Source organism: Aegilops tauschii, chromosome 3, assembly GCF_002575655.3.
Source record: "Aegilops tauschii subsp. strangulata cultivar AL8/78 chromosome 3, Aet v6.0, whole genome shotgun sequence".
In the NCBI taxonomy this organism is placed as follows: domain Eukaryota; kingdom Viridiplantae; phylum Streptophyta; class Magnoliopsida; order Poales; family Poaceae; genus Aegilops; species Aegilops tauschii.
The window spans coordinates 540,689,235-540,705,645 of record NC_053037.3 but is presented as its reverse complement, the minus strand read 5'-3'; positions in this window follow the sequence as shown (position 1 = coordinate 540,705,645).

Below are 16,411 nucleotides of genomic sequence, written 5' to 3'. Positions count from 1 at the left end.
TGCAATATACATACGGATCTGAATGTTGCAGACCCGTTGACTAAGCCTCTTCCACGAGCAAAACATGATAAACACCAAGACTCCATGGGTGTTAGAATCATTACTGTGTAATCTAGATTATTGACTCTGGTGCAAGTGGAACACTGAAGGAAATATGCCCTAGAGGCAATAATAAAGTTATTATTTATTTCCTCATATCATGATAAATGTTTATTATTCATGCTAGAATTGTATTAACCGGAAACATAATACATGTGTGAATACATAGACAAACATAGTGTCACTAGTATGCCTCTACTTGACTAGCTCGTTAATCAAAGATGGTTGAGTTTCCTAGCCATGGACATGAGTTGTCATTTGATTAACGGGATCACATCATTAGGAGAATGATGTGATTGACTTGACCCATTCCGTTAGCTTAGCACTTGATCGTTTAGTTTACTGCTATTGCTTTCTCCATGACTTATACATGTTCCTGTGACTATGAGATTATGCAACTCCTGAATACCGGAAGAACACTTTGTGTGCTACCAAACGTCACAGTAACCGGGTGATTATAAAGGTGCTCTACAGGTGTCTCCGATGGTGTTTGTTGAGTTGGCATAGATCGAGATTAGGATTTGTCACTCCGATTGTGGGAGAGGTATCTCTGGGCCCTCTCGGTAATGCACATCACAATAAGCCTTGCAAGCAATGTGACTAATGAGTTAGTTGCGGGATAATGCATTACAGAACGAGTAAAGAGACTTGCCGGTAACGAGATTGAGCTAGGTATTAAGATACCGACGATCGAATCTCGGGCAAGTAACATACCGATGACAAAGGGAACAACGTATGTTGTTATGCGGTTTGACCGATAAAGATCTTCGTAGAATATGTAGGAACCAATATGAGCATCCAGGTTCCGCTATTGGTTATTGACCGGAGACATGTCTCGGTCATGTCTACATAGTTCTCGAACCCGTAGGGTCCGCACGCTTAAAGTTCTGTGATGATCGGTATTATGAGTTTTTGTGTTTTGATGTACCGAAGGTAGTTCGGCGTACCGGATCTGATCACGGACATGACGAGGAGTCTCGAAATGGTCGAGACGTAAAGATCAATATATTGGACGACTATGTTCAGACACCGGAAGTGTTTCGGGAGGTTTCGGACATATACCGGAGTACCGGGGGATTACCGGAATCCCCCGGGGAGTATAATGGGCGTATTGGGCCTTGGTGGAGAACAGGAGGGGCGGCCAGGGTAGGCCGCGTGCGCCCTTCCCCTCTAGTCCGAATTGGACAAGGAGGGGGCGGCGCCCCCCTTTCCTTCCCCTCTCTCTCCTCCTTCCCCCTTCTCCTACTCCTACTAGGAAAGGAGGAGTCCTACTCCCGGTGGGAGTAGGACTCCCCCCTTGGCGCGCCCTCCTCCTGGCCGGCCGCCTCCCCCCTAGCTCCTTTATATACAGGGGCAGGGGGGCACCCCAAGATACAACAATTGATCATTGATCTCTTAGCCGTGTGCGGTGCCCCCTCCACCATAATCCACCTCAATCATATCGTAGCGGTGCTTAGGTGAAGCCCTACGTCGGTAGCATCATCATCACCGTCACCACGTGATCGTGCTGACGAAGCTCTTCCCGGAAGCTCTACTGGATCGTGAGTTCGCGGGACGTCACCGAGCTGAACGTGTGCTGAACGCGGAGGTGCCGTACGTTCGGTGCTGAGGATCGGTCGATCGTGAAGACATACGACTACATCAACCGCGTTGTTATAACGCTTCCTCTTACAGTCTACGAGGGTACGTAGACGACACTCTCTCCTCTTGTTGCTATGCATCACCATGATCTTGCGTGTGCGTAGGAATTTTTTTGAAATTACTACGTTCCCCAACAAGCGCCCCTTGTGGAAGCTCGGGGATGAGGAGGACGACCTCCGTCTATGCCCGGGTGCCTTATCAGATGAGGAGCTAGGCGCGGCTCTCCGCCTCCTGGTCGGGAACGATCAGGGATATCCGCCGGACACCCATCTTCCCTTGTACCGCCGCCCAGATGGGGCGAAGGTGGCTGCCGCCACGCCTATCTTCGATGGGCGCGGGCCCATGCCGCCAGCGCCTTCCGAGGCCCCGGTGGTGACGGCCCCGGTGATGGTGTCCTCAGGCGAGTCCGGCGAGGAGGAGAGGCCTGACTCGGAGGTGACCCGGGAGGGGGAGGGAGAGACTTCTCCTCTCGTGTCGGATCTCCTCTGCACTTTCCCTGACGACGACAAGGCCGGCGACCACCCGGTGAGGGAGTCCCTGCCCCTTGCTGGGGTCACCATGAGGTCCAGGGGCACTCCCCCGAAGAAGCCGCCGGCCGAAGTCCCGACGAAGAGCAGGTCTGTGTTGATCTCCCGAGGCGGGGCCTCTATTCTGACGCCGACCAGTGCCGTCGTAGGGCCAGTTGCCGCTCCCTCATCCACTCATGGGACTCTCACGCCGGCGCCCCCGGCTGCGAAGCCTTCGGGCCTCGTGCTTTAGAAGAGGCCGAGGGATTACACCGCCGTAGACCACTAAGTGCTTTGTCCTAATTTTGTCCCCGCTCTTGTTGCTGCTTCTTGACGCCTTTCCTTTGCTCCACCAGGCCAACACTAGCGGCGAAGAAGAAGAGAGAGGGAGCGTCTACGCCTTCTGGGACCCCGCAGTCTGCCACGGCCGCACCTCCTCCGGCGCGGAAAGGCGGCAACGGCGCTCGTGATTCTCCTGCCCGGTCATCCTCGCGAGGCCCGGAGGATCGTCCTTAGGAGAAAGCGACCCCCACAGCCAAGTCGGCTCCGGAGGCGCCCACTCCCAGCTCGCCGGCCGAGGTCCCAAAGGCTCAGGAGACCCAGTTTCTTCCTCTGCTGCCACCAACTCGCAGGCCTTGGCGGTGACGCTGCCTCCTCCTCCCCATGTTATGCCACTGATCCGCGATCCTGCTGCTTCGCCCGACGCTCTGGAGGAGGCTTTTTCCGCGCTGACCCAGCTTTGGGGCGACCTTCAAGGCGCCGACCATCGCCTGGCGTCAGGGTGCCTGGAGTTGATCTTGGGGTGGCTGCGATCTGACACATCCGTGAGGGCGGCCTGGGATCAGGCCGTGGCGGCTTCCGAGGAGGGTAAACGGGTCATCGACCAGGGCGCGACCGCCTGCAAGGTGGCGTTGAAGGATGCTGAGGCCGCCAATGAGCATTGCCGGGTGGCGGAGGTCGAGCTGGAGAACCTGCGCAAGCAACGCGCTGCCATGGCTCGCCAGCACGAGGCACGGGAGGAGAAGCTGAAGGCTCGAGAAGAAGCGGTCACCGGCCGCGATGCTGAGCTGGAGCAGCTGGCGCAGGCGCAGGCCGCGGAACGCGACCACCTGGAGAAGCTGGAGAAGGAGGTGGAAGTGGAGAAGGTCCAGCTGGAAGCCAAGGCGAAGATTCTGGCTGAGGATCGCGTGGCCTTCAAATCCCTTGAGCAGAGGTCCCGCGAAGCACTGCAAGAGCTCTACGAGAAGGGCTTGGAGAAGCCATTGGCGACTGATGACGAGGGCCCCGCCCAGCTGCTCCCTCATCTTGTCACGATGCTCGAGGACGTCATCAACGGGATCGGCCCTATGGTGGAGGGGGAAGCCCGCACGCTCTCCTCATCAGCCCTGACGCGCGTCTTTAGCCACCTTCATCTCCGTGACCCTGATGCCGACCACGGTGTCCTGCTCGAGCCCGTGGACGAAGAGCGCTACGCAGCTGCCGCCAGAGCCGTGAAGGGCAAGGTGGAGGCCCTGTTGAAGAAGTTCCTTTCCATTGACCCTGCACCTCCGGCCGATGGTGCCGCCAATCCCGTGACCACGGCCTATGACACGGGCGACGGCGATGCTGCAGACGGGAGGGCGCTCCCTGACGACAGTGCCCAAGGCTGAAGAGCAGGCTTGCTGGTGGACGGTGGTGTTCCTTCCCATTTTACTTTCCTGTGACATGCAACATGCCTCGTGGAGGCGTCAAAACTTCTTGTTTGGTGTTTGAGGAACAATATGTTTTGTAATAACTTATTAGGATTCTGCAATTTCCTTCCCGTTTGCTTTAATGTTCTGCGTCGGCAGAGCCCGGCCCCGCACATACCTCAGCCGCCACTGGCTCGTCCGGATTGCCAGGACGATGCCAGGGGGTGAAGGGCTACATGACCAGTTAGGCCCCTGAGGCACGATGCTCAGGGGTCCCCCTAGATGTACGAACAGCCCTCGGGAGGGAAACGCGAAACTAGGCCTTAGCGTTCTACGTCGGCAGGGCCCGACCCCGCGCATACCTCAACCGCCGTTGGGCCGTCCGGATCACCGGGACGAGACCAAGGGGTGAGGGGCTACGTGGCCAGTTAGGCTCCTGAGTCATGATGCTCAGGAGTCCCCCTAGACGCGCAAATAGACCTCCATACCTGTCCTCATCGAGGTCCCGCTCGGGAAGGGCACGCGATGACCAGGTCCTAGGGACCTGACAGGGTGGCTTACGCTTGGGCGTGACCCGAGCGTAGCCCCTGTGCCCAGCCCCCTCGCGCGACTCTCCCGAGGGGAAGTGTTGCGACGAGGCTGAACACTGAGTCCGGAGGCTCCCTGAGGTTGGTACGACCATGGGGCCGCCTGCTACCTCTTGAGAACTGTGTTGGTTTTTCCCTTGAAGAGGAAAGGGTGATGCAGTAAAGTAGCGTAAGTATTTCCCTCAGTTTTGAGAACCAAGGTATCAATCCAGTAGGAGGCTACGCGCGAGTCCCACGCACCTACACAAAACAAATAAGAACCTCGCAACCAACGCGATAAAGGGGTTGTCAATCCCTTCACAGTCACTTACGAGAGTGAGATCTGATAGATATGATAAGATAATATTTTTGCTATTTTTATGATAAAGACTAAAAGTAAAGAAAGCAAAATAAACGGCGATAGAAATAGCTTGTTGACGGGAAATTAATATGATGGAAAATAGACCCGGGGGCCATAGGTTTCACTTGTGGCTTCTCTCAAGAGCATAAGTATTACGGTGGGTGAACAAATTACTGTCGAGCAATTGATAGAATTGAGCATAGTTATGAGAATATCTAGGTATGATCATGTATATAGGCATCAAGTCCGCGACAAGTAGACCGAAACGATTCTGCATCTAGTACTATTACTCCACACATCGACCGCTATCCAGCATGCATCTAGAGTATTAAGTTCATAAGAACGGAGTAACGCTTTAAGCAAGATGACATGATGTAGAGGGATAAACTCATGCAATATGATATAAACCCCATCTTGTTATCCTCGATGGCAACAATACAATACGTGCCTTGCTGCCCCTGCTGTCACTGGAAAGGACATCGCAAGATTGAACCCAAAGCTAAGCACTTCTCCCATTGCAAGAAAGATCAATCTAGTAGGCCAAACCAAACTGATAATTCGAAGAGACTTGCAAAGATAGCCAATCATACATAAAAGAATTCAGAGAAGATTCAAATATTGTTCATAGATAAACTTGATCATAAACCCACAATTCATCGGTCCCGACAAACACACCGCAAAAGAAGATTACATCGAATAGATCTTCACGAGAATCGTGGAGAACTTTGTATTGAGATCCAAAGAGAGAGAAGAAGCCATCTAGCTAATAACTATGGACCCGAAGGTCTGAGGTAAACTACTCACACATCATCGGAGAGGCTATGGTGTTGATGTAGAAGCCCTCCGTGATCAATGCCCCCTCCGGCAGGACGCCGGAAAAGGCCCCAAGATGGGATCTCACGGGTACAGAAGGTTGCGGCGGTGGAATTAGGTTTTCGTGGATGCCTCTAATGGTTTGGGGGTACGTAGGTATATATAGGAGGAAGAAGTACGTCGGTGGAGCAACGTGGGCCCCACGAGGGTGGAGGGCGCGCCTGGGGGGGTAGGCGCCCCCCTGCCTCGTGCTCTCCTCGTTGATTTCTTGACGTGGACTCCAAGTCCTCTGGATCACGTTTGTTCCGAAAATCACGTTCCCGAAGGTTTCATTCCGTTTGGACTCCGTTTGGTATTCTTTTTCTGCGAAACACTGAAATAGGCAAAAAAACAGCAATTTGGACTGGGCCTCCGGTTAATAGGTTAGTCCCAAAAATAATATAAAAGTGTATAATAAAGCCCATTAAACATCCAAAATAGAATATAATATAGCATGGAACAATCAAAAATTATATATACGTTGGAGACGTATCAAGCATCCCCAAGCTTAATTCCTGCTCATCCTTGAGTAGGTAAATGATAAAAACAGAATTTCTGATGTGGAATGCTACTTGGCATAATTTTCAATGTAATTCTCTTACTTGTGGTATGAATGTTCAGATCCGAAAGGTTCAAGACCAAAGTTTACTATTGACATAAAAATAATAATACTTCAAGCATACTAACTAAGCAATTATGTCTTCTCAAAATAACATGGCCAAAGAAAGTTATCCCTACAAAATCATATAGTCTGGCTATGCTCTATCTTCATCACACAAAGTATTTAATCATGCACAACCCCGATGACAAGCCAATCAATTGTTTCATACTTTTGGTGTTCTCAAACTTTTTCAATCTTCACGCAATACATGAGCGTGAGCCATGGATATAGCACTATATGTGGAATAGAATGGTGGTTGTGGAGAAGACAAAAAAGGAGAAGATAGTCTCACATCAACTAGGCGTATCAATGGGCTATGGAGATGCCCATCAATAGATATCAATATGAGTGAGTAGGGATTGCCATGCAACAGATGCACTAGAGCTATAAGTATGTGGAAGCTCAACAAAAGAAACTAAGTGGGTGTGCATCCAACTCGCTTGCTCACGAAGACCTAGGGCATTTTGAGGAAGCCCATCATTGGAATATACAAGCCAAGTTCTATAATGAAAATTTCCCACTAGTATATGAAAGTGACAACATAAGAGACTCTCTATCATGAAGATCATGGTGCTATTTTCAAGCACAAGTGTGGTAAAAGGATAGTAGCATTGTCCCTTCTCTCTTTTTCTCTCATTTTTTCTTTGGCCTTTTCTCTTTTTTCTATGGCCTTTCTCCTTTTTTTTATTTAGTCCGGAGTCTCATCCCAACTTATGGGGGAATCATAGTCTCCATCATCCTTTCCTCACTTGGGACAATGCTCTAATAATGATGATCATCACACTTATTTTCTTACAACTCAAGAATTACAACTCAATACTTAGAACAACAATATGACTCTATGTGAATGCCTCCGGCGGAATACCGGGATATGCAATGAATCAAGAGTGATATGTATGAAAGAATTATGAACGGTGGCTTTGCCACAAATACAATGTCAACTACATGATCATCCAAAGCAATATGACAATGATGGAGCGTGTCATAGCAAACGGAACAATGGTAAGTTGCATGGCAATATATCTCGGAATGGCTATGGAAATGCCATGATAGGTAGGTATGGTGGCTATTTTGAGGAAGGTATATGGTGGGTGTATGATACCGGCGAAAATTGCGCGGTATTAGAGAGGCTAGCAATGGTGGAAGGATGAGAGTGCGTATAATCCATGGACTCAACATTAGTCATAAAGAACTCATATACTTGTTGCAAAAATCTATTAGTTATCGAAACAAAGTATTACGCGCATGCTCCTAGGGGGATAGATTGGTAGGAAAAGACCATCGCTCGTCCCCGACCGCCACTCATAAGGAAGACAATCAATAAATAAATCATGCTCCGACATCACATAACGGTTCACCATACGTGCATGCTACGGGAATCACAAACTTTAACACAAGTATTTCTCAAATTCAAAACTACTCAACTAGCATGACTCTAATATTACCATCTTCATATCTCAAAACAATTATCAAGCATCAAACTTCTCATAGTATTCAACACACTCATAAGAAATTTTTTCTTTACTAATCTTTAGATGCCTATCATAATTAAAGCAAATTACCATGCTGTTTTGTAGGACTCTCGAAATAATCTAAGTGAATCATGAGATAACAATAGTATCTATAAAACAAATCCACCATCGTGCTCTAAAAGATATAAGTGAAGCACTAGAGCAAAAACTATATAGCTCAAAAGATATAAGTGAAGCACATAGAGTATTCTAACAACTTCCGAATCAAGTGTGTCTCTCTCAAAAGGTGTGTACAGCAAGGATGATTGTGGCAAACTAACAAATAAAGACTCAAATCATACAAGACGCTCCAAGCAAAACACATATCATGTGGTGAATAAAAATATAGCTCCAAGTAAATTTACCGATGGATGAGGACGAAAGAGGGGATGCCTTCCGGGGCATCCCCAAGCTTTGGCTTTTAGGTGTCCTTAGATTATCTTGGGGTGCCGTAGGCATCCCCAAGCTTAGGCTCTTGCCACTCCTTGTTCCATACTCCATTAAATCTTTACCCAAAACTTGAAAACTTCACAACACAAAACTTAACAGAAAATCTCGTGAGCTCCGTTAGCGAAAGAAAACAAAACACCACTTCAAGGTACTGTAATGAACTCATTCTTTATTTATATTGGTGTTAAACATACTGTATTCCAACTTCTCTATGGTTTATAAACTATTTTACTAGCCATAGATTCATCAAAACAAGCAAACAACACACGAAAAACAGAATCTGTCAAAAACAGAACAGTCTGTAGTAATCTGTAACTAACGCAAACTTCTGGAACTCTAAAAATTCAGCCAAAATAGGACGACCTAAATAATTGGTTTATTGATCTGCTGAAATTGGAATCAATATTATATCACGTTCTGGTAATTTTTAACAATTGTTTTCGTGAACAGAAAGTTTCTGGAATTTTCTGCAAGATCAAATAACTATCATCCAAGAAGATCCTATAGGTTTAACTTGGCACAAACACTAATTAAAACATAAAAACAAATCTAACCAGAGGCTATATCAAATATTTATTCCTAAACAGAAGCAAAAAGCAAAAAAATTAAAATTAAAATTGGGTAGCCTCCCAACAAGCGCTATCGTTTAACGCCCCTAGCTAGGCATAAAAGCAAGGATAGATCTAGGTATTGCCATCTTTGGTTTTAGGGAAGAAAAGAGCAAACTTGTTATCTATGGAATTAATCTTTCTATTTTGATAAAGCACGTGGCTGTTAATGGTATAAGAAAGATTAAGCACGTTGCGGAAATTTGCATCTAAGCTAGCTTTTATCTCTTTGATAGATTCGTTTTGGTAGGAGAGCAAAAGAGATGTAGATTCAACTTTCCCATTCATGGGGTGCCCAAATATGGTTTTCATCTTTTCATAAGTATCTACGACATCCCTTTCAAGAAATCCTTCTTCAAATATAGAATCTAAGACATGCTTAAACGAAGAAGGTAGGGCAACATAAAAGCTCTTCAAGTAAATCTCAATTTGGTATTGGGGTACATAGTTAGCCGGGATCCTTAACAGTCTATCCCAAGCATCTTTCAAAGATTCATCGAGTAAATAACGAAAAATTCCGGAATCATCTTCATCAAAATTATTAAGACTCTCGTTGACAACTCCGGCAGGTTTTTCCATAGCATTATTTATGAGTTTAGATAGAATAGAAGGATCGTCGAAAGTACTAAAACTCGGGAGAGAACCCCCAACTCTTTTTGGTTCCGACATGGCGAAGGAAAGGCGAGCGAAAAATAGGGCGAATAAGACGGCAAGGGTGATGTGGGGGGGAGGAAAACGAGAGGCAAATGGCAAATAATGTAATGCGAGGGATAAGGGTTTGTGATGGGTACTTGGTATGTTGACTTTTGCGTAGACTCCCTGGCAACGGCGCCAGAAATCCTTCTTGCTACCTCTTGAGCACTGCATTGGTTTTTCCCTTGAAGAGGAAAGGGTGATGCAGTAAAGTAGCATAAGTATTTCCCTCAGTTTTGAGAACCAAGGTATCAATCCAGTAGGAGGCTACGCGCGAGTCCCACGCACCTACGCAAAACAAATAAGAACCTCGCAACCAACACGATAAAGGGGTTGTCAATCCCTTCACAGTCACTTACGAGAGTGAGATCTGATAGATATGCTAAGGTAATATTTTTGGTATTTTTATGATAAAGACTAAAAGTAAAGCAAGCAAAATAAACGGCGATAGAAATAGCTTGTTGACGGGAAATTAATATGATGGAAAATAGACCCGGGGGCCATAGGTTTCACTAGTGGCTTCTCTCAAGAGCATAAGTATTACGGTCGGTGAACAAATTACTGTCGAGCAATTGATAGAATTGAGCATAGCTATGAGAATATCTAGGTATGATCATGTATATAGGCATCACGTCCGCGACAAGTAGACTGAAACGATTCTACATCTACTACTATTACTCCACACATCGACCGCTATCCAGCATGCATCTAGAGTATTAAGTTCATAAGAACGGAGTAACGTTTTAAGCAAGATGACATGATGTAGAGGGATAAACTCATGCAATATGATATAAAACCCATCTTGTTATCCTCGATGGCAACAATACAATACGTGCCTTGCTGCCCCTGCTGTCACTGGGAAAGGACACCGCAAGATTGAACCCAAAGCTAAGCACTTCTCCCATTGCAAGAAAGATCAATCTAGTAGGCCAAACCAAACTGATAATTCGAAGAGACTTGCAAAGATAACCAATCATACATAAAAGAATTCAGAGAAGATTCAAATATTGTTCATAGATAAACTTGATCATAAACCCACAATTCATCGGTCCCACAAACAACCCGCAAAAGAATATTACATCGAATAGATCTCCACGAGAATCGTGGAGAACTTTGTATTGAGATCCAAAGAGAGAGAAGAATCCATCTAGCTAATAACTATGGACCCGAAGGTCTGAGGTAAACTACTCACACATCTTCGGAGAGGCTATGGTGTTGATGTAGAAGCCCTCCGTGATCAATGCCCCCTCCGGCAGGACGCCGGAAAAGGCCCCAAGATGGGATCTCATGGGTACAGAAGGTTGCAGCGGTGGAATTAGGTTTTCGTGGATGCCTCTGATGGTTTGGGGGTACGTAGGTATATATAGGAGGAAGAAGTACGTCGGTGGAGCAACGTGGGCCCCACGAGGGTGGACGGCGCGCCTGGGGGGGTAGGCGCTCCCCCCTGCCTCGTGCTCTCCTCGTTGATTTCTTGACGTGGACTCCAGGTCCTCTAGATCACGTTTGTTCCTAAAATCACGTTCCCGAAGGTTTCATTCCGTTTGGTCTCTGTTTGATATTCTTTTTCTGCGAAACACTGAAATAGGCAAAAAAAACAGCAATTTGGGCTGGGCCTCCGGTTAATAGGTTAGTCCCAAAAATAATATAAAAATGTATAATAAAGCCCATTAAACATCCAAAACAGAATATAATATAGCATGGAACAATCAAAAATTATAGATACGTTGGAGACGTATCACCGCCCTTAGTTGTTTATCACCAGGGCGGAGCGTAGCGCTTCCGCACTTGCACGGGCATAGCCGCTCCTCGACCGTGTCGACTGCCAGCACGGAGCATGGTGCTTCCACTAGTGCGTGGGTGAGGGCTCCCTCTGAGTGGAGCCCCCGGGGCGTGTACAGCCCCACCCTGACACGTGACTTGCACGGCAGGGCTAGACGAGGTGTGTCTGGGCACTCGTGAGCCAGCGCGGGACTCACGAGGCCCTACCTCAAGGCGGGTTGCGCCTGGTCTTGATTCTTGACGGCTGTGGTGGCCCTGCGAGATGGTTAGGCAACCTGCGCCGGACGAATCTCCTGAGGTGATCACATGAGAAGGCCAAACACCAACGACCCTAGGAGGTGATGTGAACGGGGCCGGCCCGCCAGACAGAGCTCAGCCATTGGGTTTATCAACGCTGTAGGGGCGGACCCGAGCACAGACGCCGTGCCTAGTCTTCTCATGCGAAATATCCTGAAGAAAGACGACCGGCGCGCAGTTCCCGTGGTAGTGAGGCACCGGGTCGCGCGACCTGGCTTGTCCATCCACGATTAGCTCATGCGAGAACAAGGCACCAAGGGCCATGGGAGGTGACGTACACGGGAGCTGGCCCGCGAGCCAAAGCTCAGCCTCTTGGGTTTGGCGGCGCTGCAGGGACGGACCCGAGCACAGACGTCGTGCCAGTACTTAATCATGAGGCGGTCGTGGGTGGGTTTGCAAGGGCGCACGACGTTCATGGTATCGAAGTACCGGACATGCAGGTGATAATCATAGGATGACTCAAGTACTGCTAGCTCAGATAGATGCAAGAACGATACATGCCACTGGGACGGACCCAAGCGGACTGGGGATGATGCAGCCCGAGGGGCGCCCCCAGCAGAGTAAGCTAAAGATGCAAAAGGATGCATGTCGTAGGGACAGGCCCATGTGACCTGGGGATGATGCAGCCCGAGGGGCGTCCCCAGCGGAGTAAACCCGAAAATGTCACCTGGCACCGTTGTTGAAGGGGTGTTGGAGTAGCTGAAGATGCGTGCTAGAGAAGTTGCCCCTCACGAGCCGCTAGGGTCCTGAGCCTCAGGAGGCTCTGGGAGCCCGGGCGGTTCTTGAAGAACCGTCGCCATCTCTGCCCAGATTGCGTGATGCCTGGCCTCCTAAGCCGCCAGAACACTCCGCAAGCGGCGCTGGAAGATGACAGCCGCGTTCGGCAAACCGAAGGGCATGCGAACGTAGCTGTGAGGTGGACCCTCGCACCGTCCAACACGCAAAGGCCAGAAACGTGCATGGGATGCCGCCCTGTTGAGCCCTGGGATGTCGACGCAGACGCGTAGCTCGTCGTCCTCGCCAGGACGCGGGGCTGCGCCAGGTGGTGGGCGGCGGTCGCCGCGTATGGTCCTAGCTTCTTAAAGCTCCTCAGTCGCCTTGGTGATGAACTCCTAAGCACCAGGCGCTCCACGCCTCACGCCTTGTACCCTCTTGGGGGAAGCGTGCGGCGAAGCATGCCTCCACATGGTGCCCGAGCGCCTCCCTCGTGATGTTGGCTAAGTCTGAGGCCCTCCAGAAGAGAGCCCGCGAGCCCAGCCTGAGGAGGACGCCGGACGCGCCTTCCTATGCAAGGGAGGGAGGCGCCCCATCTGCGGGCGCAGGTCCTGAGGTGGTGCCGCTGGAAACACCGCTCTTCTGAGGACCTTGGTGGAGCAGCTGCTTCTTCTTCTTGGGGATGGCCTCAGGAGGGTAGATGGCGCCTCCGTTATCTGGGTCTTCGGCTGCTGCAGCTTGGTAAGCATGCTCGAGAGAGCACACCGCGTCCTTCTCTTCGCAGGCGACCGTGATGATGCCGCCGCTTCCCGGCATCTTGAGGACATTGTAGTCGTGATGTGTCACTGCCATAAACTTAGCCAGGGCCGGATACCCATGGATGGCATTGTACGGCAGGCGGATGTGGGCGGCGTCGAAGTCAATGAGCTCGGTGCGGTAGTTGTCGCGCTGGCCGAAGGTGACAGGCATGCGGACCTGCCCGATTGGGGTGGTGGAGCCGTCAGTCATTCCTGAGAAGGGCTTGGTAGGTTGTAGCTGATCATATGGCACTTGGAGGCGGTCGAACGTCTCGACGAACAGGACATTGAGCCCTGCGCCGCCGTTGATGAGGGTCTTGGTGACTTGGACGTTGCTGATAACGGGCGAGTAGAGTATCGGGAGGGCGCCGGCAGTTGCCGTGCACTTGAGCTGGTCGGAGGAGCTGAAGGTGATGGCGCACTTGGACCACCTGAGCGGGCGCGTGGCCTCGAGCCTGGGGAGGGACGCGTTCACCTCGCGAGCAAACTTCTTGAAGATGCGCTGAGAGGCTGGGGCCTGAGCGCCACCTAAGATGTAGGCGATGCGCGAGGCTCCTGGAAGCCCCCAACCCCCTCGTCCTGATTATGGTCATCATTCCTCCGTGGCGGTGGCGGCAGCGGAGGGAGACCAGCCTTGCCTTGAGGATGGTCCTCACGAGGCTGATCCCTCCAGGCGCCCTCGCGAGGCTGGTCCTGCCAGCGGTCCTCACGAGGCTGGTCGCGCCACTCCTGGCGGGGGCCGCGGTCGTCCCAGCGTCCTCCACTTCATCCTCCTCGGCCGTAGCCTCAGTCATTGCGCTCGGGGCGTTGACCGAAGCGCCCATCGCGGATGGCCCTGAGCTCCTGACAGTCATTGGTGTTGTGGCTGTGAACGTTGTGGAAGGCGCAAAATGGACGGCTACCCTTGGATGACTCGGGGTGGTCTCGTCCGCGCTTCATCTCCGGCTCCGCTACAAGCACGGCAGCCCCCTTGTGCTTCACGTCCTTGGCCTTGGCCTTCTTGTCTTCTGGGTCGGCGGCTGGAAGCTCGAGGGGGGAGAGGCGCCCTTCCTCAGCCCTTGCGCACTTGGTCGCCATGTTGAACATCTCCAGGGCTGTGCATAGGTCCTCGTGGATGGCGAGCTCCTCCTTCATCTTGACGTCGCGGACGCCATCGGAGAACGCGGAGATGATGGCCTCGTCCGTCACCTTGGAAATCTTGAGGCGGACGCTGTTGAAGCGCTGGATGTACTTCTGTAGGGTTTCCCCTAGCTGCTGCTTGATGCGCCGCAGGTCACCCGCGGCAGGCCGGTGGTCGCGAGTGCTCTGGAAGTTGGCAACGAAGCGCTCGCTCATCTCGCCCAGGAGGAGATCGATCCCGCAGGCAGGTTCAGGAGCCACTAGCGCGCGCCATCCTTGAGGGCCATGGGGAACCAGTTCGCCATGACCTTCTCGTTGCCATTGGCTGCCTCGATGCTTAGCTCGTAGAGCTACAAGAACTTTGCAGGGTCGGGGGTGCCATCGTAGCGCGGAGGCAAGTCTGGCTTGAACTTGCCGGGCCAGACGACGCCGCGCAGCTCGGGAGTGAAGGCACGGCAGCCTGCTGTGGTCACCAGAGCCCGTCACGGAGGCGGAGCCTGGTCCTGGTATCCACGCATCGCCGCCACAAGCGGCACGCGGTCTTGACGCGGTGGTGCTGGGAGTGCAGGAGTGTTTTCTTGTGGCCGTGGGACTTCTTGGCAGCTTCCTTCTTCGTGCGTGGGTCGCGCCGCGAGGGCGCCGTCTTGATGCGGAGGTGGTGGAGGCGCTCAGTGGGCTACGTCGCCCGCAGCTGGAGGTGGGCGAGGCAGCGAGAGAGACGGTGCGGGAGAGCCCCCGGCGGCGTTGACGAGCTCGGCGAAGCGGTAACGTAGGAGCTCGCGCGCCATGAGCAGCGCGGCCTGCGCGTCCGTGGGTGCGCGACGAGCGTGGGGCGACGAGCCGGCCGGAGTCAGCGACGGGGTGGCGGTGCGTCCGTCCCGCCGCACAGAGGGGTGCAGCGATGAAGCTTGCTGCTCGTTCCCCGGCGGGCCGGTGGCGGCATTGGCAGCGGGGATGGAGAACGGCAGGGAGGCCCGGCGCTCAGAACGGGCTCGGCGAGCATCAGCCATGGATGCGGCGGAGCAGTGGAGCGTGGATCGATGGAAGAAAGGCTTCAGTGCACCCCTACATGGCGCGCCAAATGTCGGATTCTGGATTTCTGCAAACCCTTGAGGTTCAAACTCTGGGGTGCGCACGAAGAACTCTCTCTTCCTAGCTCGCTCGCACAAAGGTCTCAAGGCCTAGCTCGACGAACCCAAAGAACACGAGGCACGAGGGTTTATACTGGTTCGGGCCACCGTTGTGGTGTAATACTCTACTCCGGTGTGGTGTGATGGATTGCCTCGTAGGTTGAGGATAAACAAGTACAAGGTATGAACGGCCTCCTGAGGAGAGGTGTTCTTGAGCTCGGTGAGCTGGTGCGTGAGAGGGTGGTCTGAATGATCCCCCCCCCCCTCCGTTTGTGGTGGCTAGTCCTATTTATAGACGCCCTGGCCGTCTTCCCAAATGTAGGCGGGAGGGATCCCACAACGGCAAATTTTAAAGGGAGACAACTAGTACAAGCTATGCTGACAAAAGGTGGTCTCCGCCTACCAAAGGCTCTGATGGTGATGCAGCAGTGGGCTCCGCCATGACCTCCGTCCTGCCGTCCTGCTGGTCTTGGTCTCGTTGCACTGATATGGAAACATTTGCCTGATGCCTCGGGACTCCTCGTCTGCGCTTGCCTCTTTAGCACCAAAGAGGAAACTGGTACACTGCGCCCGCTGGCGCCCGCCTGGCCTTGGTTGTCATGGCTCACGTTACGTGAACCTCGCGAGGGTCTTGAGTGGTTGCTGCTGAAGATGGGCCGTACCAGCCCGTTGGTGGAGCCACGCCGTGGGCCGCAGGCAGGCAAGTCTGGGTACCCCTGTTCCCAGGACGTCGACAAAGGTCCCGCAAAGCTGCATATTAGCGATGGAGCCGCGTCTAGCTCGGGTGAGTAGGTGATCCGTCATTTTTTTCTTCAGTGGCTGATGTGGTGGTGCCGGAGGCAGGTGACGGGCGTTGGTGTCAAGCTCAGAGATGTTCTGCTATCTTTTCAGTTTTGTCATGTCGGTCCTTACATAACTTGTATTTTGATCTTTATGATATGAATGAGACACGTGTTA